Raw genomic sequence first — 22,633 nt, forward strand, 5'->3', positions numbered from 1 at the left:
AGGAGAGGCAAAGTCATACCTGGAACATGTATCTATTCCTGTGAGAACAAATCTTTGCCCTTCCCGAATGGAAACAAATGTAGTTAACTTTCCACCAAGTCACCAATTAGTCTCCTTGAGGAATGATGGCATATCAACAAATCAGCACTGGTCTCATTGCTGGAAGTTTTGACATTCCGCAGAAGCAGTTGCAAAGTGAGCCTTGAAGTGGTTTTCCTGCTCACTCTGCAGCTGCTTTCAGTTGGGAGCTCAGTTGGAGCACTGTGGTGTGGCCCTGATCTTCATTCTTGTGGAGTCTGAACTCTGGTCACCATGCCCTTTTCAAAAGGATTGCTGCACGTGTCCATTCATCATCACAACTGATAGGATGAGGATCAGGGTCACAACACTGGATTCTCTCTTCACAGGGTGCCTCATCCTCCAGTGCCTCTTTACATGGCCTCCCTCGGCAGGAGGACAGCTTTATAGCATGGCAGGTGGGTTTGGAAAGCACAAGCACAATGTGCAAGCTCTAATCAAGCCACTGATTGCATGCTTCTAGTGCTTGCTAGCCAAAGAAAGTCACACGAATGGGAATGAACTTTTCCTCCAAGTATGAGACACTGAGCTAGCACAAACAAGTAAAGTATATTGAATTATTATATACTCAATATAATACACACTCAGACATTCTCTCTTTCTCTTTATTTGTTCATTTGACTGCATTACTTGCCAAAACATCAAAACAAACAAAACATTTTTTTTCATGCTGTGAAATTAGTATATTTTACTTTATTACAAAATATGAGTAATTCATTGTGTGTCATGCAGGGCCAGTTGGAGCATAGAGGGGGGTGTTTCAGAAAATTAAGAAAATAATTCCATTTACAATATCATCAGAAAGAATAAAATACCTAGGAATAAACTTAACTAAGGAGGCAAAAGACTCATACACAGAAAACTATAAAATGTCACTGAAAGAAATGAAAGAAGACACAAATGCCCTAGCCGGTTTGGCTCAGTGGATAGAGCATTGGCCTGCAGACTGAAGGGTTTCAGATTCTGTTCTGGTCAAGGGCACATACCTCGGTTGCAGGCTCCCAGCCCTGGTCTAGGGGCATGCGGGAGGCCACCAATCAATGTGTTTCTTTCACATCAGTGTTTCTCTCTGTTTCTCCCTCTCCATTCCACTCTAAAAATCAATAGAAAAAGTATCCTCGGGTGAGGAAGAAGAAGAAGAAGAAGAAGAAGAAGAAGAAGAAGAAGAAGAAGAAGAAGAAGAGGAGGAGGAGGAAGAAAAGGCACAAATAACTAGAAAACTTCTCATGTTCATGGATTGGAAGACTTAATATAGTTAAGATGTTGATACTACCTAAAGCCATCTACAGATTTGGTGCAGTTTTTATTAAAATCCCAATAGTATATTTTTTTGCAGAAATAGAAAAAAATTTATCCTAAAATTTATATGGACACTCTCAAGGAACCCCAAAGTAGCCAAAACAAGCTTGAAAAAAACCCCACAAAGTTAGAGGTCTCACACTTCCTGATCCCAAAACTTTTTTACAAAGCTACTATAGTCAAAACAGGATCGTACCGACATAAAGATGAACATCAAAGCAGTTGGAATAGCATAGAGGACCCAGAAATCAATCCTGAGTATATAGTCAAATGTGGCTACCATCAACAAATCAACAAGTGACAAGTGCAGGCGAGGATGTGGAGAAAAGGGAACCCTCATACACTGCTGGTGGGAATGCAGACTGGTGCAACCAATATGGAAAACAGTATGGAGTTTCCTCAAAAAATTAAATATGGAACTGCATTTGACCCAGTGATCCCACTTCTAGATATATATCCTAAGAAACCTGAAACACCAATGAGAAAGAATTAATGCACCCCTATGCTCATAGCAGCACAATTTACAATAGCCCAGTGCCCATCACAGTAGATGAGCGGATAAAAAAGCTGTGGTACATTTATACCATGGAATACTGTGCAACAGTAAAAAAGAAGAATCTCTTACCCTTTGAGATGGCATGGAGGGACCCGGAGAGTATCATGCTAAGTGAAATAAGTCAGAGAAAGACAAGTATCACATGATCTCACTCATATGTGGAATCTAAGTAACAAAATAAGCTGATGTACAGAGTGGATCCAGAGACATGGAAGCATGGAACAGAGTGCAGAATCTCGGAGGGCAGGGGGGAGAGGGTGGGTGGGTGGGAGATAATCAACCAGAGAACTTGTATGCATATGTTCATAACCCATGGCCACAGACAATAGGGTGGTGAAGGCTTGGGGCAGGCTGGAGGGGGCAATGGTGGGGAAAAAAAGGGGACATATGCAATACTTTCAACAATAAAAATTATTTTTAAAAAAGTGGTTAAGATAATAAATTTTATGTAATGTGTGTTTTACCACAATTAAAAAAAAAAACCTGGGGGAAATTGGATGGAATGGCTATAATTAAGTTCCCTTTTCTCTGGAAAATGATAAAATGGTAACAAAAGACTGAAAGCAATTGCCAGGCAATTGCAATCTAAGTGTGGTAGCCAGCAAGCCTTATGGAGACCATCTCGTCTGCATTGGGAAGGTGGAGAAAGCTGAGGGCCAGGCCCAGCAATTAAGCAGCTGAGCCCATGAAGACTAAACTCTCAACCAAGGCAGAATGACTGTGCCAAGGTCAAAGCCTTGGCTGGGACAGCATGGGACAAAAAGGATGGGATATCGGTGTGTTGATACCCCTCCCTCATCTTGAATTTCTAGCTTCCTCTGAACCATCCAAGCCCACAAATATGGACTATTCCTCCATATTGAGAGCTAACACTCGCCCTCCTTGCTTGAAGATAATGCAGAGCCTCTTTCCTTTGAGATCTCTTGTGTTCCGCATCCTAGGATGTGCCCCATTCCCCTTCTTGCCCCCAGGTATAGGACTAGATGTAAGCTGCATGGTAACCTAGCCAAAGCTGTGCTGGGCCTTAGAAGAAAAGAAAGGGCTTCACGCCCCAAAGCTGTGCACTGGCCAGCATGTATCAGCAGTGCCCGGGAGTCGGTGCCGGGCTGGATCCTGAGGGTGCTTGATACAGGGGCCAAAACATAAATGTGGAAAAGGGAGAGTTTATTGACTTGAAAACCGTGCTCAGAGATACAGGATGTAACCACTTGGTAAAGCCACCTGGAGATGTATTCATCTCCCATGTTGCATTCATTTCCCTTACTCGCCTTACGCGCAGGCGCACCATTTCTCCCCACTAATACTAGCAGCAAATATTTTAGCAGCCGATTGCCACGTCATTCGTCTTGGACTGATTTGTTTGGTGTGCGCAACAGGAAATATTTCACTTTCGGAGAACAAGAAAAATAGGTTTATTTGCATTCCGCTTATTAATTTGTACAGTTATTCAGTGTCTCATGAGTTAATGTTCAAGAAAAAATATTAATTTTTATTAAAATGTTCAATTATTTTATGTTAACGATTACTCATTTATTTCAGCCCTTTGTATTCAGCATGTCTTTGTCGAAATAAACCTATGTTTCTATGAAAAATGAAGCTTTTGTTTTTTTGCGGCCCACATACACTTAAACCTTGTTTATTTGGCCCATGTTAGTTAGCCTTTGAGTTTGCTTGGTGTAAACTCATGACTAGAATGGTGCAGTGGGTTAAATGATTCTCCCCCGCCCTCCTAAAACAGACATCTACATCGGAATCCCCAGGACCTGTGAATGTGACCTTATTTGAAAAAAAAAAAAGGGCGGAGGGACAGTCTTTGTAGAAGTAATTTAGTTAAAGACCTCAAAATGAGATCATCCTGGATTATCTGGGTGGGCCATAAATTTAATAACAACTGTCTTTGTAAGAGACACAGAGCAGGATCGCAGAGCCTCAGATACTTGGGATGCAGCCATTGGTCTGGCAACCATGCCCTTGGCTACCCCTGTCAGGGGAGATCAGAAACAGCTTGCATTTGCATTATACATTTCTTTGCAGTTCACAGCACACGTTCACATTTTGCCCCAGGGCTGTGTTAACTATACCTGAAGACACTTGAACCCTGACGGACATCATGCAAAGTATCCCATTGGCCCACTACATCAGTAACCTTTCCTAGGGATCACTGTCTGAGTTACTGTTTGGGGATCTAGAGTAACAGTGCCCTGGGCCAAAGGGATTACTCAATAATGAACGAGGTGAGCACAGCCCCAGGATCTGCTGGTCCATATGCCCACCCAAATCTCCTGCCCTGGCAGAGGCTGAGATAGATTCCTGGGGCACAGCTGGGACTCCAGCTTAGGGTGACACCCTGCAGGGCTAGACACTGTCCTTCAAACACGTGGAATGCACTTCGGCCTCGATGGTTACAAAGTGTTTCAAGCATATTGAGACAGAAACAAGGGTTTAGGGTTTTCCTCTAATATCTCCAATTTGTTAGCTTTTGCTGTGATCTGAAATGACTTCAACAGAAAATAAAAGTAGAGAGTAACTTCACTAAATTTAAAACAAAATATTGTAATTCAGAGATTAACCTGCAGATGGTGCCATATTACTGTTGAAATGTCACCATCTTAGTGAGGACCACCTTGTCCACCCTTTTAAAACTAGCCTGCTTCTTCTGCCAGGGCCTCTCGCAGTAAGCCTTCCCCTGCTCATTCCCCCCGTCCCCCCCCCCCCCCCCCCCCGCTTCTCCATAGTGTTTAGCATCTTCTAATATAATAATACTTATTGTATGTACTGCTTGTTTTGTCTCCCTTCTCCCCACAAGTAAACCCCACGAGGACAAGGACCTACTGTGTCTGACACATAGTAAGTGTTTAATACATATTTGCTGCATGAATCAGGAGACACATGATATAAAAACAAGAGGAAGGTGAGGGGGACCCTTGTTTGGGAAATGGCAGTGGTAAGGGACAACAGGAGATGAATGTGAGGTAGCTGTGAAAGAAGTGTACCTAGAACTTGGTGACTAACTAGAAGGGGGAGTGGGTGGGATTACGGATGATTTAAAGAACTAAGGCTTGACAGCTGGTGGAAGATGCTATGGCTGAGAGCCCTAGACAAGTCTGGTGGGAGGGATGACCCTGCGGGGGCTGACCGGCAGACCCTGAACAAGCGATGGATGAACAGATTGCTCTGACACAGGTTTCTGTGAAAGAGAGGGCTAAGGCACTACCTGACTATTGTCGCCAAGTAGCCCTGTTCGCCTGTCTTCTTCGGCTCTTATTGTAACAACAGCTTGAACTAAAGTTAACCTCTAGGTACAATCAGCAGGGTAAGTATCCTTGAGAAAGTATATGCTTCTACAGGTCGGGTCTAAAAGACTAAACAGAGATTTTAGCAAAACACCCGGGGGATCAGACTTATTTGGAAAAGTCAAGGTAGGGGCTGCCACCTTCAGCAAGGTCCCCCCAGAGGCCCCCGACCTTTCGGAGAATCCTCCCCACAGACATTCCAACCAAGTCTCGTGCTTCCCCACAGACCCAAGGCAGATTGTAGTTTTACTCCTACTAAGTTTGAAAGGGTAGCCAGAAACTCCAGAGAAAATATTCTGTGCTGGGAACAATTAATTAAAAACAATACATTCTTGCCCTGGCCAGGTAGCTCAGTTGGTTGGAGCATCATCCTGTATATCAGAAGCTTGCAGGCTCAATTCCTGGTCAGGACACATTCCCAGGCAGGGCGAGTACGGGAGGCAACTGATCAATGTTTCTTTCCCACATGAATGTTTCTCTCTCTCTCTCTTTCTCTTTCTCTCCCCCTCCCTCTCTCTCTAAAATCAATAAACCTATCCTAGAGTGAGGATAAAAAAATAAAAACTCCTCCAACCCAGAAAACCTCTCCACAAAGGTAGTAAGGAAAGAAAACACCTTTATTACTGAATAAGCATTATGTCCCAGTGTGATATGCATCACAGGCAACCCAATAAGAGATTAGATATATTACTGTATATAGCCAAGCATACACAACCCATATTCTCAAGATAAATAATAATTCATCTTCCAATGAGAGGACAGGATGGCACCATTGGTTACACACGGTTTATCCTAAATTCACCTGGTAGTTATGATACCGTTATAATAACTTGCTTATTATTTAACAGGAAAGGAGTAAAGGAAAGACTAGATAATGTAGGCATGCCGTTTATATAGCTTTGCTAATTTAACACTACCCAAGTCTGTTCCCTATTGATGTATGGGGGAAGAGACTGGACAAAGGCGGTTTGGGTGCCTGTCCAGGAAGGTCTGAGTGATGTGGGAAGGTGCCTACCTGTTTGTCAGTCACACCTGGGAGCAAGTCAGCAGGCAGAATAGGCATGGCCACGACAAGGGCCAGAAACCTGAATATTTAAACTTCTGAACAAAGGGAGTTCCTCCCTTTTTGCCTCTCGTGGGCTTGGGCCCTCTGGCCTTCTGGGACTCCTGTTGCAAGGGGTGCGCTTCCCAGCGCCCATGTGGCCCACGGCCATGTGGGACCCACACAATGGACTAATGGACTGTAATTAGCCTGAATGCGGAACTGGACCCGGCTGCAACATGGAACGGAAGCTCTGGACACTGGCCCTCCTGTCGGCTCTACTGGAACCCCAGCTGCACCTTTTCCCGGACTGGGTTAAGGGGCATGAGACCTTGCACCCTGAGGAATGTAACTCCACACAAATAAAGCCTTTTGCCACATCTCATTCTCCCATGGTGGCTTCTGAAAATGCTTACTTCAGCAGTACCCTGAGACCTCACACCCACTCGTGTCTGGGAAATCTGGCTCACTGATTTCTCTGGCAACAGTTAGGGTGACCATCTGTGTTAGTTAATTAGCATTATACAAAGGAAAAACAAACTTCTCTTATTTTTATGATACGAGGTAGTTTTGCAACTTGGAGCTAGGCTCCTGCTAAAGTAGGTTCTTACCCTCTCCCAGAAACTAGGAGGTACAGTAAATTAAAAAAAAATAATAATAAGTGGGCAAGGGAGACACGGGCCAGCACCTCTCTGCTTAGTCATGCTTCATGACTGTGTCAGCCATGACCTGACCACTTTGTAGAAATTGGAGACCACAAGCTCAAAGTTTTCAATTAAGTCTGTGCTATCTACTGCTAATCTGCATGTGGGGAGGGACAATAATTGGGAGAAACACATATATGACTGGGGTTCAACGCCCCAACCCTCATAGCATCTTAATGTTACAAATTTCATGTGTTCAGCTTAATGAGAACTAGCTCAGTCACTTGAGCAGGATCTTATGATAACTGCCTTTCTCGGATCAGCTATCTGTGTTTCCAAGAGCCTCCTTCTCTGCTTCAGTCAGTGGTCATGAGTATCTTGTGACACTGGAAAGCTGTGCTGTGGGTCAAGGTGGAAGGGTGTTTTGGAGAGGAGTACCTTTGTGACATGAGTGCTGATGGAGAGTACCCGGTGACACAGGGAAGATCTGGATGGGGATATCTTGTGACAGAGACAGGTTGCAGAGACGTCTGGTGGATGAGGAAGGTTGGTAAGGAGCAGACTATTGGATGTCTTTTTTTATTTACTAGAGGTTGGCACACGAAATTTGTGCACGGGTATGGTCCCTAGGCCTGGCCTGCGATCAGGGCCATTTTCCCCAGCTGCCCACTCACCAGTCCCGCCCCTCGCCACCACCCACCCCCGGTTCCCCGTTCGCCATCGGGTGATCGGAGCCTGCTGGCTGGGAAAAGGGACCTAGATGTGGTCAGTGAGCCTCATAGTGACTGATCGAGCAGTCATTCTGGTCGTTTTGCCATTAGGGTCAATTTGCATATTACTCTTTTAATATATAGGATAGAGACCTGGTGCACAGGTGGGGGCCAGCTGGCCTGCCCTGATGGGGCCCCCAGATCGAGGTGGGGGTCCCCGCTGGGGGGCAGGGCTGGCCAGGGCAAGGGCTATGGGAGGTTTGCAGGCTGGCCCCGCCCCCGATCAGGGTAGGGGTCCCTGCTGGGGGTGGGGGCCAGCCAGGGCGAGGGGCCACAGAGGTTTGCAGGCTGGCCACGCCCCTGATTGGGGTGGGGGTCCCTGCTGGGCGGGGGCGTACAGGCCACAGTCATTCTGGTCTCTGGTTGTTCTGGTCATTCCACCATTTCAGTTGCTGGGCTTTTATTATATAGGATAGGATTATTTATTTATTATATTATTATTATTTTAAATCTTTATTATTGAAAGTATTACATAAGTCCCCCTTTTCCCCTATTGACCTCTTCCAGCCTCCTCATGCTCCCACCCCCCACACAGATAGGCCCTCACCACCCCATTGTCTGTGTCCACGGGTTCTGCATATATGCATACAAGTTCATTGGTTGAACTCTTCCCACCCACCCTCCCCTGCCTTCCCTCTGAGGTTCAACAGTCTGTTCCATGCTTCTGTGTCTCTGGGTCTATTTTTTTTTTAAAATAAATCTTAATTGTTCAGATTATTACAATTGTTCCTCTCCCCCCCACCCAGCTCCCCTCCACCTGGTTCCCACGCCACCCTCTGCCCTTACCCCCCCCCCATTGTCCTCATCCATAGGTGTACGATTTTTGTCCAGTCTCTTCCCGCACCCCCACACCCCTTTCCCCGTGAGAATTGTCAGTCCATTCCCTTTCTATGCCCCTGATTCTATTATATTCACCAGTTTATTCTGTTCATCAGATTTTTTATTCACTTGATTTTTAGATTCACTTGTTGATAGATATGTCTTTGTTGTTCATAATTTTTATCTTTACCTTTTTCTTCTTCTTCCTCTTCTTAAAGAATACCTTTCAGCATTTCATATAATACGGGTGCATGGGTATGGTCCCTAGGCCTGGCCTGGGATCAGGGCCATTGGTTTGGTGGTGATGAACTTCTTTAGCTTTTTCTTATCTGTGAAGCTCTTTATCTGATCTTCAATTCTGAATGATAGCTTTGCTGGGTAAAGTAATCTTGGTTGTAGGTTCTTGCTATTCATCATGTGGAATATTTCTTGCCACTCCCATCTGGCCTGCATAGTTTCTGTTGATAAATCAGCTGACAATCGTATGGGTACTCCCTTGTAGGTAACTAACTGTTTTTCTCTTGCTGCTTTTAATATTCTCTCTTTGTCTTTTGCTCTTGGCATTTTAATTATGATGTGTCTTGGTGTGGTCCTCTTTGGATTCCTTTTGTTTGGGGTTCTGTGTGCTTCCTGGACTTGTAAGTCTATTTCTTTCACCAGGTGGGGGAAGTTTTCAGTCATTATTTCTTCAAATGGGTTTTCAGTATCTTGCTCTCTCTCTTCTTCTGGCACCCCCATAATTTTGATGTTGGTTATGGGGGTGCCAGAAGAAGAGAGAGAGAAAGATACTGAAAACCCATTTGAAGAAATAATGACTGAAAACTTCCCCCACCTGGTGGAAGAAATAGACTTACAAGTCGTAAGTCTTGTAAGTTGTCCCAAAGGCTTGCTTGAAGTTGTCCCAGAGGTTCCTTACACTATCTTCATATTTTTGGATTCTTTTTTCTTTTGCTTTTCTGGTTGAGTGTTTTTTGCTTCTTCGTATTTAAAATCTTTGACTTGATTCTTGCGATCCTCTAGTCTGCTGTTGGATCTCTGCATATTATTATTATTATTATTTTTTAATTGATGTCAGAGAGGAAGGGAGAGAGAGAGAAACATCCATGATGAGCGAGAGTCATGGATTGGCTGCCTCCTGCACGCCCCCCACTGGGGATCGAGCCTGCAACCCAAGCATGTGCCCTTGACCGGAATCGAACCCGGGACCTTTCAGTCCGCAGGCCGACGCTCTATCCACTGAGCCACACCGGCCAGGGCTGCATATTATTTTTTATTTCAGTCAGTTATATGCTTAATTTCTAGTTGGTCCTTTTTCATATCCTCGAGGGTCTCACTAAATTTATCGGTGGTTTCTAGGAAATTCTTGAAAAACCTTATAACCGTGGTTTTGAACTCTATATCCAGTCATTTGCTTTCCTCCATTTCTTTCATTTGTGACCTGTTTTTTTGTCTCTGCATTTTGGCTGCTTCCCTGTTGATAGAGTGGCTTGTGCTAGGTGTCCTATAAGGCCCAGTGGCTCAGCCTCCCCAGTTACCTGAGGTGGACACTCTTGGTACACCCTTTGTGGGCTGTGTGCACAGTCTTGTTGTAGTTAAGCCTTGATTGTTGTTGGTATCACTGGGAGGAATTGACTTCCAGGCCAATCGGCTATGAGATTCAGCTGCGTCTATGATGGGAGAACTTCTGTGCTGAAGACACCCTTATGGGGCAAGACTTGCTTCAGTGGGGCTTTGGTGCTCACTGAGTCTGCCCCCTGAGTGTGTCCCTTATGGATCTGAGGAGTTGTAATCTGGATGGTCCCACTCTGGGTACACTGGCTTTTGGATCTCCAAGGAGGTGCTAATTTAGCCTCTGCCTGAGGCCACCCAGCAGGAGCTATGGAGAAATCTGCAGATTCCTCTTCTTTGTTTGGGGTTTGGAGGTGCCCAGATGAGGCCCAGCTGTGAAGCAATGCAAGCTGCTGTGGGGCCTTGGGCCTTCTTTTGGATGTTCTGGGTCTCTCTGACCCAGCTTCAGTTTGTTAGGTAATTTTAGATTTCAAAGGACCAGACCATTCATATGCAAAGGTCTCTGCGCACAGCTTGGATGGGGTGGTCTCAAGGAATCCACAGAGTGGAGCAAACAGCTATAGCTGATCCTCAGCCATGCCCTAAGAGGCCCCCAGGTATCAGTGTCCTGCGGTAATCGCTGCAAGCACCTCTGAGAGAAAGCCGCCCTCTAGTTCCGCTTGCTGCCAGACAGTCCAGTTTCTCCCCGTATGAGTCTGGGTCCCCAGAGTCTCGCCCGGAACTGGAGTTCAGAGCAGTAAGGAGCTTGTGTCTCCCACCCGCTTGAAAAAGACAACTGCGTCCTCATTTGCCAGCCCTTTCCACTTGCAGACCTCCGTAACTTTGCACTTTACTTCCGCACCTCCTCTGTGTCTCAGTGTGCTTTTCTCTTTTCTTCTAGTTGTAGAATTTCCACTCAGCCAGCCTTCCTGTGGTTCTGGATGATGTCCGTTTTGTCTTTTGGTTGTAGTTTTGAAGTGGTTGTGCGAGGCAGCAATTTCAGGTGTTTATCTATGCCACCATCTTGGTTTCTCCTCTGGGTCTATTTTGTTTATCAGTTTATTTTGTTCATTAGATTACACATATGAGTGAGATCATGTGATACTTACCTTTCTCTGACTGGCTTATTTCACTTAGTATAATACTCTCCAGTTCCATCCATGCTGTTGCAAATGGTAAGAGTTCTTTCTTTTTTATAGCTGCGTAGTATTCCATTGTGTAAATCTACCACAGTTGTTTTTTATACACTCATCTGCTGATGGGCACTTAGGCTGTTTCCAAATCTTAGCTATTGTAAATTGTGCTGCTATGAACATAGGGGTGCATACGTCCTTTCTGATTGGTGTTTCTGATTTCTTGGGATATATTCCTAGAAGTAGGATTTTGGGTCAAATGGGAGTTACATTTTTAATTTTTTGAGGAAACTCCATATTGTTTTCCATAGTGGCTGCACCAGTCTGCATTCCCACCAGCAGTGCACGAGAGTTCCCTTTTCTCCACATCCTTACCAACAAATCATTTGTTGGTTTATTGATGATAGCCATTCTGACAGGTGAGGTGACATCTCATTGTCGTTTCCTAGAGTTCCAAATGGGATCAGGGGCAAGAGCACATTGGGCCCTTGGCTACCACTACTTACTATATGAGTCATAATATCTAATGTACCTCTCACCCTCCAGGCCCAAGGCCAGAGGAAGGAAGTCTGGGATACCTGCCCATCTGATTTTCCCACCTCTTCTCACTTCTATTTCCCATTATTCTGTAGCCAGAAGGACAGGCTGCTGCCTGCATGAGTCTTCCTCTTTCCTAACTCCAATGTCATAGCTATTTTATTTTATTTTTTCAGCCTGGAAGTTGACTTTTAATCATAAAATACAGGGGGGAGGGCAGAGGGAGTGCAGGGGGTGGTGTGGTGTGCTGCCGCGCCAGGTTCAGAGTTGGTTACACAAACTGCTGCTGCTGCTTCTTGGTGGCTGCCTTGCTGGCAAGGTCCTTGGCCTTCTCTGTAGCTGCCAGTGCTGTCCCCTTGGCTTCCTTGGCTCAACAAGGGTTTTGGAAGGGGCCTCACCTTGCAGCTTGGCCAAGATGTATTCAAAACCCTTCACTGACTTGGTCACATTGCTTTTTAACTGGGCGAGACCAAATTCCTGGACAGCTCTGGAGAGATCAAATAAGCTAGAGGTGGCCCAAGCTTCCCGGTGGATTTCAGTGCAGCCGCTGTTATCAGAGTGTACACAGTAAATACATGGTTCCTCCACTACCATCAGCCGGGCATGATTGATGTTCCAGGTGAAGGGGGCATGGTCTGGTTCTGTGGGTTCACAATAGAACCCTCCAGGATGTACACCGAGTGAGCAACATTGGCAGGAAATAGTAGCTCAGCCCAGCGGGGCATCCTGTTGGTCTTGCTCAGGAGTCTATGGGACAGGAGCTTCTGGTCAGGGGTCACCTCCCGGTGCACTATCTTCTGTCAAGACACGTTTGCTATAGGGATTCAGGTATTGCTGCCAGCAGGCAGCGAACATTTGGTCCCAGGAACTCGGAAGCACGCTGTGGCCCAGGAAACACTTCACCATTGTCCCTGCCGGGCGGGGTCAGCACCCAAGCAGCATCAGGGGTGCAGAGCCCGCCGGGGGGGGGGGGGGGAGCACCTAGAGGCCAGGCCGGGGCTCAGCGCACACCTGCCAGGCACCAGCTCAGTCACCGCCCCGCTGCACCCAACCAACAGTCGCCGCCATGAGGAGTTGTGGGGCCATAGCTATTTTCTCTACACGTTGAGAGTCTGTTTTACTAAAATAAGAACTAAAGGGATTGGGAAAAATCTCTCTCACATAAAATCTGCCTTTCAAGTCTATTATTTTACTGCAAAACCCCATTTTGCATGTCAGAAGCTAAGAAGATACCTTATATTTTTTCTAATAAATAACTAATGCTACTCTAATCCCAGGAAATGGGGGTCTTGGGTTGACAAAAGGAAAATTATCTACATGGAAAGACAAAAGAGTGGTGAAGGCCTGGGAGGGGAGGTTGTGGGTGGAAGGGGTCAATGGGGAAAACAACAAAGGGGACATTTGTAATACTTTCAACAATAAAGTAAATTTTAAAAAGAAAGCACATTTATAATTTACTAAAGAATGTAAAATTCTTGTTAGAAGGATATGAGAATTATTAAATCAATGTTTTTTTCAGTGACTTGTTCTTAGAGGAATTAGCACTAGGCCTTTTTCACTGCCTGTCCACGGCCATCATGGGTTGCATACATGCTCCTGGGAAGGGCCTGTCCCAGTCAGCTCTGCTCTACCTCTGCAGAGTCCCCACCTGGCTGAAATTGGTGTCAGATGACCTGAAGGAGCAGATCTACAAACTGGCCAAGAAGGGCCTGACTCCCTCACAAATTGGTGTGATACTGAGTGACTCACAAGGTGTTACACAAGTAGGTTTTGTGACAGGCAATAAAATCTTAAGAATTCTTAAGTCCAAAGGACTTACAACTGATCTTCCTGAGGCTATCTACCATTTAATTAAGAAAGCTGTTGCTGTTCCAAAGCATCTTAAGAGAAACAGAAAGGATAAGAATGCTAAACTCGGAGAAACCAAGATGGCGGCATAGGTAAACACCTGAACTGCTGCCTCGCACAACAATTTCAAAACTACAACTAAAAGATAAAACGGACATCATCCAGAACCACAGGAAGGCTGGCTGAGTGGAAATTCTACAATTAGAAGGAAAGAGAAAAGCACACTGAGATTCAGAGGAGCTGCGGAAAGCAGAGGTATGGAGGCGCGCACGCGGAGAGGGCTGGCAACTGAGTATGTAGCTGGCTTTCTCAATTGGGAGGGAGACAAAAGCTCCCGACTGCTCTGAACTCCAGTTCCGAGCAAGACTCTGGGGACCCAGACTCATACGGGGAGAAACTGGACTGTCTGGCAGCGAGCAAAACTCGAGGGCAGCTTTCTCTCAGAGTGCTTGCAGTGATTACCACGGGACACTGAGGCCCAGGGGACTCTTAGGGCAGGGCTGAGGATCAGCCATTGCTGTTTGCTCCACCCTGAGACCCCACCCCATCCAAGCTGAGCACAGAGACTTTTGCATATGAATGGTCTGGTCTTTTGAAATCTAAAATTACCTAACAAACTGCAGCTGAGTCAGAGACCCAGAACATCCAAAAGAAGGCCCAAGGCCCCACAGCAGCTTGCATTGCTTCACAGCTGGGCCTCATCTGGGCACCTCCAAAACCCAAACAAAGAAGAGGAATCTGCAGATTTCTCCATAGCTCCTGCTGGGTGGCCTCAGGCAGAGGCTAAATTAGCACCTCCTTGGAGATCCAAAAGCCAGTGTACCCAGAGTGGGACCATCCAGATTACAACTCCTCAGATCCATAAGGGACCCACTCAGGGGGCAGACTCAGTGAGCACCAAAGCCCCACTGAAGCAAGTCTTGTCTCATAAAGGTGTCTCCAGCACAGAAGTTCTCCCATCGTAGGCACAGCTGATCCTCACAGCCAATTGGCCTAGAGGTCAATTCCTCCCAGTGATACCAACAACAATCAAGGCTTAACTACAACAAGACTGTGCGCACAGCCCACAAAGGGGTGCACCAAGAGTGTCCACCTCAGGTAACTGGGGAGGCTGAGCCACTGGGCCTTATAGGACACCTAGCACACAAAGCCACTCTATCAAAGGGAAGCAGCCAAAATGCAGAGACAAAGAAACAGGTCACAAATGAAAGGAATGGAGGAAAGCAAATGACTGGAAATAGAGTTCAAAACCACGGTTATAAGGTTTTTCAAGAATTTCCTAGAAACCACCGATAAATTTAGTGAGACCCTCGAGGATATGAAAAAGGACCAACTAGAAATTAAGCATACACTGACTGAAATAAAAAATAATATACAGAGATCCAACATCAGACTAGAGGATCGTAAGAATCAAGTCAAAGATTTGAAATATAAAGAAGCAAAAAACACTCATCCAGAAAAGAAAAAAGAAAAAAGAATCCAAAATATGAAGATAGTGTAAGGAGCCTCTGGGACAATTTCAAGCATACCAATATCAGAATTATGTGGGTGCCAGAAGAAGAGAGAGAGCAAGATACTGAAAACCTATTTGAAGAAACAATGACAGAAAACTTCCCCCACCTGGTGAAAGAAATAGACTTACAAGTCCAGGAAGCACACAGAACCCCAAACAAAAGGAATCCAAAGAAGACCACACCAAGACACACCATAATTAAAATGCCAAGAGCAAAAGATAAAGAGAGAATATTAAATGCAGCAAGGGAAAAACATTTAGTTACCTACCCATATTATTGTCAGCTGATTTCTCAACAGAAACTATGCAGGCCAGATGAGAGTGGCAAGAAATATTTAAAGTGATGAATAGCAAGAACCTACAACCAAGATTACTTTACCCAGCAAAGCTATCATTCAGAATTGAAGTTCAGATAAAGAGCTTCACAGATAAGAAAAAGCTAAAGGAGTTCATCACCACCAAAGCAGTATTATACGAAATGCTGAAAGATATTCTTTAAGAAGAGGAAGAAGAAGAAAAAGGTAAAGATAAAAATTATGAAAAACAAAGACATATCTATCAACAAGTGAATCTAAAAATCAAGTGAATAAAAAATCTGATGAGCAGAATAAACTGGTGAATATAATAGAATCAGGGGCATAGAAAGGGAGTGGACTGACAATTCTCAGGGGGAAAGGGGTGTGGGGGGTGTGGGAAGAGACTGGACAAAAATCATACACCTATGGATGAGGACAGTGCGGGGGGGGGGGGCGGGGGCGGGTAAGTCAGAGGTTGAGGTGGGAACTGGGTGGAGGGGAGCTATGGGGGGGGGGAAGAGGAACAATTGTAATAATCTGAAGAATAAAGATTTATTTTACAAAAAAGAATGCTAAATTATGTCTGATTCTGAGCAAGAGCTGTATTTACCGGTTGGCTTGGTATTATAAAACCAAACGAGTCCTCCCCCCAATTAGAAATAGGAGTCATCCACAGCCTCTGCCCTGGTTGCATAAAATGTCTATTTACTCAAGTAATAAAATCATTGTTTAACGAAAAAAAGAAGAAGAAGAAGAAGAAGAAGAAGAAGAAGAAGAAGAAGAAGAAGAAGAAGAAGAAGAAGAAGAAGAAGGAGAACATTAGGAGTGTTGACCTAAGTCCATTCTGTTTTCCTTGTCTTTAATCTGTCATCTTTTTGCTGTGTATGTGTGTTTATGTGTGTCTGTGTGTGTATATGTGTTGTTACTTTTAGTGCCTCACTTTTAAAAATGAGTGGGTAACTGCCCTGGCAGGTGTGGCTCAGTTGGTTGAGCCTGGATCCATGTACCAAAAGGTCACCAGTTTGATTTCCATTCCCAGTCAGGGCACATGCCCAGGTTGTAGGCTCCATCTCCAGTTCATCAGTAGGGGCACGCAGGAGGCAACGGATCAATGTTTCTCTCTCACATCAATGTTTCTCTCTCCCTCTCCTTTCTTTTCTCACTAAAATAAATAAAAACATATACATATATATGGTTATCCACTCATTAAAAAAAGTATATATATATATATACATATATATATATACATATATATGTATATATATATGTGTATATATATATATATGTATATATATATATATATATATATATATATACTTTTTTTAATGAGTGGATAACCAAGAATCCCTACACATTTGAGGAAAACCTCTAATGTAAAGACTGATATAAAAGCAAATAAGCCAACACGAAGAAGGGAGAGGAAAGAGAAAAAAAACAGGGAGCAGAATAATGAATATTCTTAGAGAATTGTGAAAAAAATAATGTGGCCGTGAAACAAGAATGAAAGGCTCTGAAGGAGAATAATCTGAGGGAGGGGAGGAAGCTCTTGAAAGTTAAAACTAAGAAAACAAGAATAAAAATTCAGTAGGCAGTGTGCAAGGTAAATTGAGAAAATAACTCAGAAATTAGAAGAGCAAAACAAGAATAACAACCAAAAATCCCAATTAAATGGAAAATTGAAAAGAAACCCTGAATGCAAGAAATAATAAGTATTCCATAAAGAGAAAATAAAGAAAACAGAAAAAGGAAATTGTCAAAGAAATAACAGAAAACATTTCCAGAGCTAAATGGCATGGGTTGCTACAATAAAAATGGGGGGAAAACACACAGATGTTTCAGAACCTTAGAAACAAAGAAAAATTCATAAAACCTTCAAGAGAGAAATACAACGAACAAATACAACCTGATGTGACCCATTCTCGGGACCCAGGTTGATTAGAGATTTCCTAGCTTAATCCAAGTGCCCCCAGATCTTCAAAGAGTGCAGCTGAAATTCTCCTATTCACAATCCTCCACGCAGCCCCTTAATACCCCCTATTGTGGACTGAATTGTGCTCCCTCCCTCTTCATATGTTAGAGTCCTAGCTTCCCACGTGATTATGTGGACACAAGGCCTTTAGGAAGTAAAGGTCACAGGAGGTATAAGGGTGGAGCCCTTATCCAATAGAAGTGGTGGCCTTAAAAGAAGAGAGCTCAAGATGATTGTGAGTGCCAAGAGCTCCTGTTTCAACAGTTGACTTTGGGAGAGTTCTTGGATGACCCTCTCTCCCTTCTCTGTTTCCCAAAGATTTGTAGGACTGCCATTAATACTTCTATCTGTGGATGTGTTCTCACTGGCACAAGTTGTCAGCGCCATGACTGATACCCTCGCCATGCTGTCTTCTAAGGAGTGTGCTTTAGACTTACTAGTACTTGAACTACCTCTGCCTTCCCCTCCTGGGGCTGCCACCGTTTTTTTAGTGTAGTATATCCCATACAAACTCTGCTCTGGATATACTTATGCTAAATATTTTTAATTTAAAACTTACAATTAAAATTTTTTAAGTATTCTTTGTTTATCTGAAATCCAGATCTAATTGGGTGTCCCATATTTTTATGGCAAACATACTATCTTTTCGACTATGCCCAGCTTTAATAACTGAGAGAACTTGGTCGAGTAAGCTTATTATTTCTTCCAAAACTGGGAAGAAGGCTTTTTATTACAGCAGTTGGTGAACTAAACTTAATCAGTGTGGTTTTTATGCACATTTTCTATAACCCAGCGTTCTTTCAGGTACGGCTTTCTGCACCCATGTTTTCAACTTCAGTACAGGAGCACAGTTAGGTCCCAGTTTTCTGTTAAGTGTTTAAGGAATCAACTAGCTTTGCCCTTGAGCTCTCTACTATCCACAAAAATGAATGCCTAAAGGCACTTAGACAACCTGCTCCAGTCTTGGAAATACTGAATTTTTAAGGGAGTTCAAACCTGGATGCCCTCCACTTGAACGGCAATAACTTGGTTGGCTATGGAACAGCCACCTCACTGGGTATTGTTTCTTGTATTGCATCTCTTGAGAATAGTCTTAATTGTTGACAAGTCCCCCTCAGTAATGTGAAAAATAATTTCCTCAGTAAATGCATCTTGGTGACAAGATTTACTCTTCATGATTTCTGACCTTGAGCATAGCTCCCAACTAAACTGAGTTGATTAGTCATGGTCAGGTCTTCTTAAGCAGGAAAAAGCCATTGCTTTCTAAAAACGGCTTCATCACCAAAGAAGAATCTGTGGATCACTTTCCAAGATATACCCTTTTCTAGTTCTGTTATGGGGGAAATTACCTTGATGCAATGCAGCCCCAAGTATTCTACCAAGGCAAGCTATCCCAGAGGTCAGTACAGAAAGGCCCACGAATAAATTAAATTCTCAAATCATACAGTTTATTATTATTTGTTAAACATATTTTTTATTTATTTCAGAGAGGAAGGGAGAGGGAGAGAGAGAGAAACATCAAGGACGAGAGAATCATTGATTGGCTACCTCCTGCACGCTCCCTATTGGGGATCGAGCCCACAACCCGGGCATGTGCCCCTGACTGGAATCGAACATGGGACCCTTCAGTCCACAGGCCGAAGCTCTGTCCACTGAGTCAAACCAGCGAGATCCATACAGTTTATTATTAAATAACACATGCATGGTGACATCCCCTCCTGATTTTGTAAAGAACCACCTTGTCCTTCATGTCTTTATTCTGATACAAAGTATTCAGGTATTTCTCCCTCTGTTCAAGAGGCTTATGGGATCCAGGATGGCTAAATGGTGGCTTGTTCATGAGTGATGAACCAGAGGACTCAGATGGTGTTGTGTCCACTGGCCTCCACCTCTTGGCTCTAGTACAGGAAATCCCTCCCCCACCCTACCTCTACTTTAGGTACTTCCTGTTTCTTCTGTTACTCCTGTCTATCCTTTTCAGGTTAAGTTGCTATATGGTTCACTAGCCTCCCTCCTTTCCTATCAACTCATTTAACAACTGGGAGAAGAAAAGCAGGTGGTAATGGACAAAAACAAAATAGAAATCGCATGGCTACGACAATAACTTAGAGTTGGGAGTCTATTTAAGAAGCAGAGCCTTATGCACATCTTGTGCCTCAGTTCTCAGAGCTGCTGTTAAGTTGTTAAACCTTTTGTTCAACTCATTGTTTTCCTGATATCACTAAATTGTTTATCTGTGTTCTCTTGCAGCTCTCTGAGTAGCTCTAGAACAATTACTTTGAATTGGATGTGGGACAATACCCGAATCTCCATTTGGGGAGGGGGGCAGTTGGAGGTTTACTCTATTACTCTATTTACTCCAATTGATGGAGTCTTGTTTCCCTGATTCTTAATGACCCTTGTAGCCTGGCATAGGTGTCTGCGTATTTAAAGAAGCAGTGACTCTTTCCAAACTTTATGGACTGACTTCAAGGGGAGACTTTCACCTGTAGGTAGGGACACATTGGCGTGTACTTGCTGTAAATCCAGGTCCAGTGGTACAAAAAGCCAAGTACAGAGGTGTGTGGTGACACTGAGTTCAGGGGGGCGCGTGGTGTCTATTCAGCTCAGGTCTCTGGAGTCCAGAGCATAGGCAGCTGTGTGGTCCTAGGCAAGAGCTGGCGGGAAATTGGGGATCCACAGTAGATTCAGTGGCTGTTGGGATCCTCAGCCATTCTTCCAGGTGCCACCAGCTAGCAACCAGGGCAGGCAGAGATGGTGGCCAGAGCCAGTGGTGTGCACACACTCAGCTTCAGAGGCCAGTGGCAAGTGGCTGTGCAGGGCCAGGGGCTGGTTTCAGACACATACATAGTGATGGGAACCAGAGCAAGCAGCCAGGGCTGGGGCCAACTGCAGGTGCGCTGGTAGCTGTGAGGACCCTGATACTGACTGTGGAGGTTTGGTCTTGCCACGAGTCTCACAGCAGTGGATCCAGTGACAGAGGTTGGGCTGACCACACACAGGTCTAAGCGAAGGGGGCTAGCTGCATATGAGCACCGTGATGCTGATCAGAGGCAGAAGACTGGGCCTGACTGGGGCCTGCAAGTAGCTTCAGAAGCCCTGGTTGTCAGGCAGGCTCTCCTCTAGCTGTGCAATCTTTCCTGATGCACGTGCATGCAGATGTGGCGGGCGACAGGTGTCAGGTAGGCAGCATGCAAGTGCACAGCTGGAGGTGCTGTCCCCAAGTGTGTGCATGGTTGAGGGGGTCAGCTGTGGGTATTTAGGTGGCATCTTGCACTCACACAGCCACGGGGGGCCTGGGATGGCTGCCAGTGGGTTTCTGGCTCCAGCAGGTGAGGGAGGGAGAGGAGAGGGACTCCGGCTGCTGGAGACATTGAGTGTGAATACTGGGGGCGGGGGAGGAGATGAAGAAGCTGCTGTGCCATCCGCCGTTTTTCTTCTTCAGTGGTGAACGTTGCTGGGTTTGTCTGCTCGGCAGGTCACTGTGAACTGCAGTTGTGTCCACTGTGTGGCTGCTACCGCTAGTCCCTGCTTTTTCCCCTTGTGTATCGCCATTTCTACACATCTCAGTTTGCCCATCTGAATGGGATGAAATTGAGTGGGGCCTTCAAATGGTTCCCCAATATAGGCTGGGGAAGCTGGATGCCACCCCACTCTTCCTTTCCCGCGGGTGAGAACTCATTTTGGCTGGGAGTTCCCTCTTGGCACTGAGCAGTGCCAGCTCTGGGGACAGGAAGATGCAGGCAAAATTAAGCTGTCTGCCTTCTCTCTGTGTGCTTATTCTCAGGCACATGACCTTGACCAGGAATCGAACCTGAGACCCTTCTGTACATGGGCCGGCGCTCTAACCACTGAACACACCAGCCAGGGCTGACTTTTCTTTTAAGCTACAACGTGACGAAATGATTCTCTCCATGGATGATAAAGCTGCACAGGGGTTCCTGCGTTTTCCACCACCTCCGATAGAAATCTCCAATGGGAGCGGGAAGGAAAGCCAATGACCATGCCAAGAAGGCATTTCTCAGGGATTTAGCATCTCCTATCATCCAGAAGCTGCTCCTCAACCCTGCAAGCTCAGAATCCAGTTTGTTAGGAAGTCGAGAGCCACTCTGTCTGTCAGGAAATAGGTGTTTATCAAAGCTCAAAGACAGGTACACCATCAGAACACCATTTACACACACAAAAGGGACCGTAAGTGCCTTCCGGCCGGAGCACATAGCTTGAAGGCATGGCACACGGGCAATGAAGTGCAGGCAGAGGCGGTGTGATGAGCCTGCGATGAGAACAGGAAGCGTCATTGCATCGGAGTATCTGAGGTCTGAGTATGTCCCCCGGCCTCCTCACGCCGACTGCAGTCCTCAGCCAGAGCACCGGCTCCCCGGACAGCTCTCCGATGGACACGAGGACGCCTTCCCCCAGACTCACCATCCTCCCCTCGCTCCTTGGCTGTGTTGGCATCAGCAGTCACAGCCACGTCCCGTCTCTTGCCATCTATTCTGAGTTGGTTTCAGTCTAACTCTCTCCGGGAAATACTTGATTTCCAAATTCTTGGGAGAAGCCTCACGGGAGCTAACACCACCCTATTAGCCAATGGCTTTTTTCCTCTCCACGGTTTTCCTTTCAGTTTCTGGGTCCATCCGAGCCTCTGCTGCGGCTCCTGATTAACGCCAGTTTGCTGTGAACTGGGTTTGCTGGGAGGTGCATTTTCAGCACCACTCGGCCTTTGTCATTTGCAGAGGCTGCTTTTGAGAGCTCTGTGGATGCCGCTGCCGCCCGCCACAGCGTTTAGAGCGATCTTTGCCATCACCACTTACTCCTTTGTGCACCGTGCTCATTATCCCATGTTTATGGATTTCAAGGGGGGTAACATTTTTCAAGTTTGGAATCTGTTTTCTGTTTTGTTTGACAGTGTTCTGCCGCCCCCTCCCTCACACACAGCTCATGCCACTGCCCCCCCCCCCCCAACCTGGTCCTTGGAGTCCTTTCTCCTAACTTCCCAGCTCTCACTCTGGTGGCACCTGAGAACCACGGGGGAGAGTGACGGCTCCAGGTGCCCAGGCTGCACCCAGACCAATTCATTCGCATTTTCTGGGGTGGGGCCCAGCGTCAGTACTTTCCAAAGTCTCATATGATTCCAGCCAAGGCTGAGAAAGGTGGTGACTCCAAGGGATTTGCTCCGCCAGCTGCCTCCAGTCTCACTCAAGCAGGGGTCCTTTGTTTAAAAAGTTGAAACAGCCCAGCTGGTGTGGCTCAGTAACTGAGCATCAGCCTGTGAACCAGGAGGTCAC

At 45.4% G+C, this 22,633-nt stretch overlaps 2 pseudogenes across 2 annotated transcripts; one reads left to right on the forward strand and one right to left on the reverse strand.

Moving 5' to 3' along the window:
• Nucleotides 1–11,990: 11,990 nt before the first annotated feature.
• On the reverse strand, nt 11,991–12,625 carry LOC307103618 (PRELI domain-containing protein 1, mitochondrial-like; annotated as a pseudogene). The gene has a single exon. The product of its transcript is annotated as a PRELI domain-containing protein 1, mitochondrial-like (transcript).
• Nucleotides 12,626–13,285: 660 nt separating this feature from the next.
• On the forward strand, nt 13,286–16,072 carry LOC307103701 (small ribosomal subunit protein uS15-like; annotated as a pseudogene). The gene is made up of 2 exons: nt 13,286–13,623; nt 15,945–16,072. The product of its transcript is annotated as a small ribosomal subunit protein uS15-like (transcript).
• The last annotated feature ends 6,561 nt before the right edge of the window (nt 16,073–22,633 follow it).

This window comes from Cnephaeus nilssonii (assembly GCF_951640355.1).
Source record: "Cnephaeus nilssonii genome assembly, chromosome: 7".
Lineage (NCBI taxonomy): Eukaryota > Metazoa > Chordata > Mammalia > Chiroptera > Vespertilionidae > Cnephaeus > Cnephaeus nilssonii.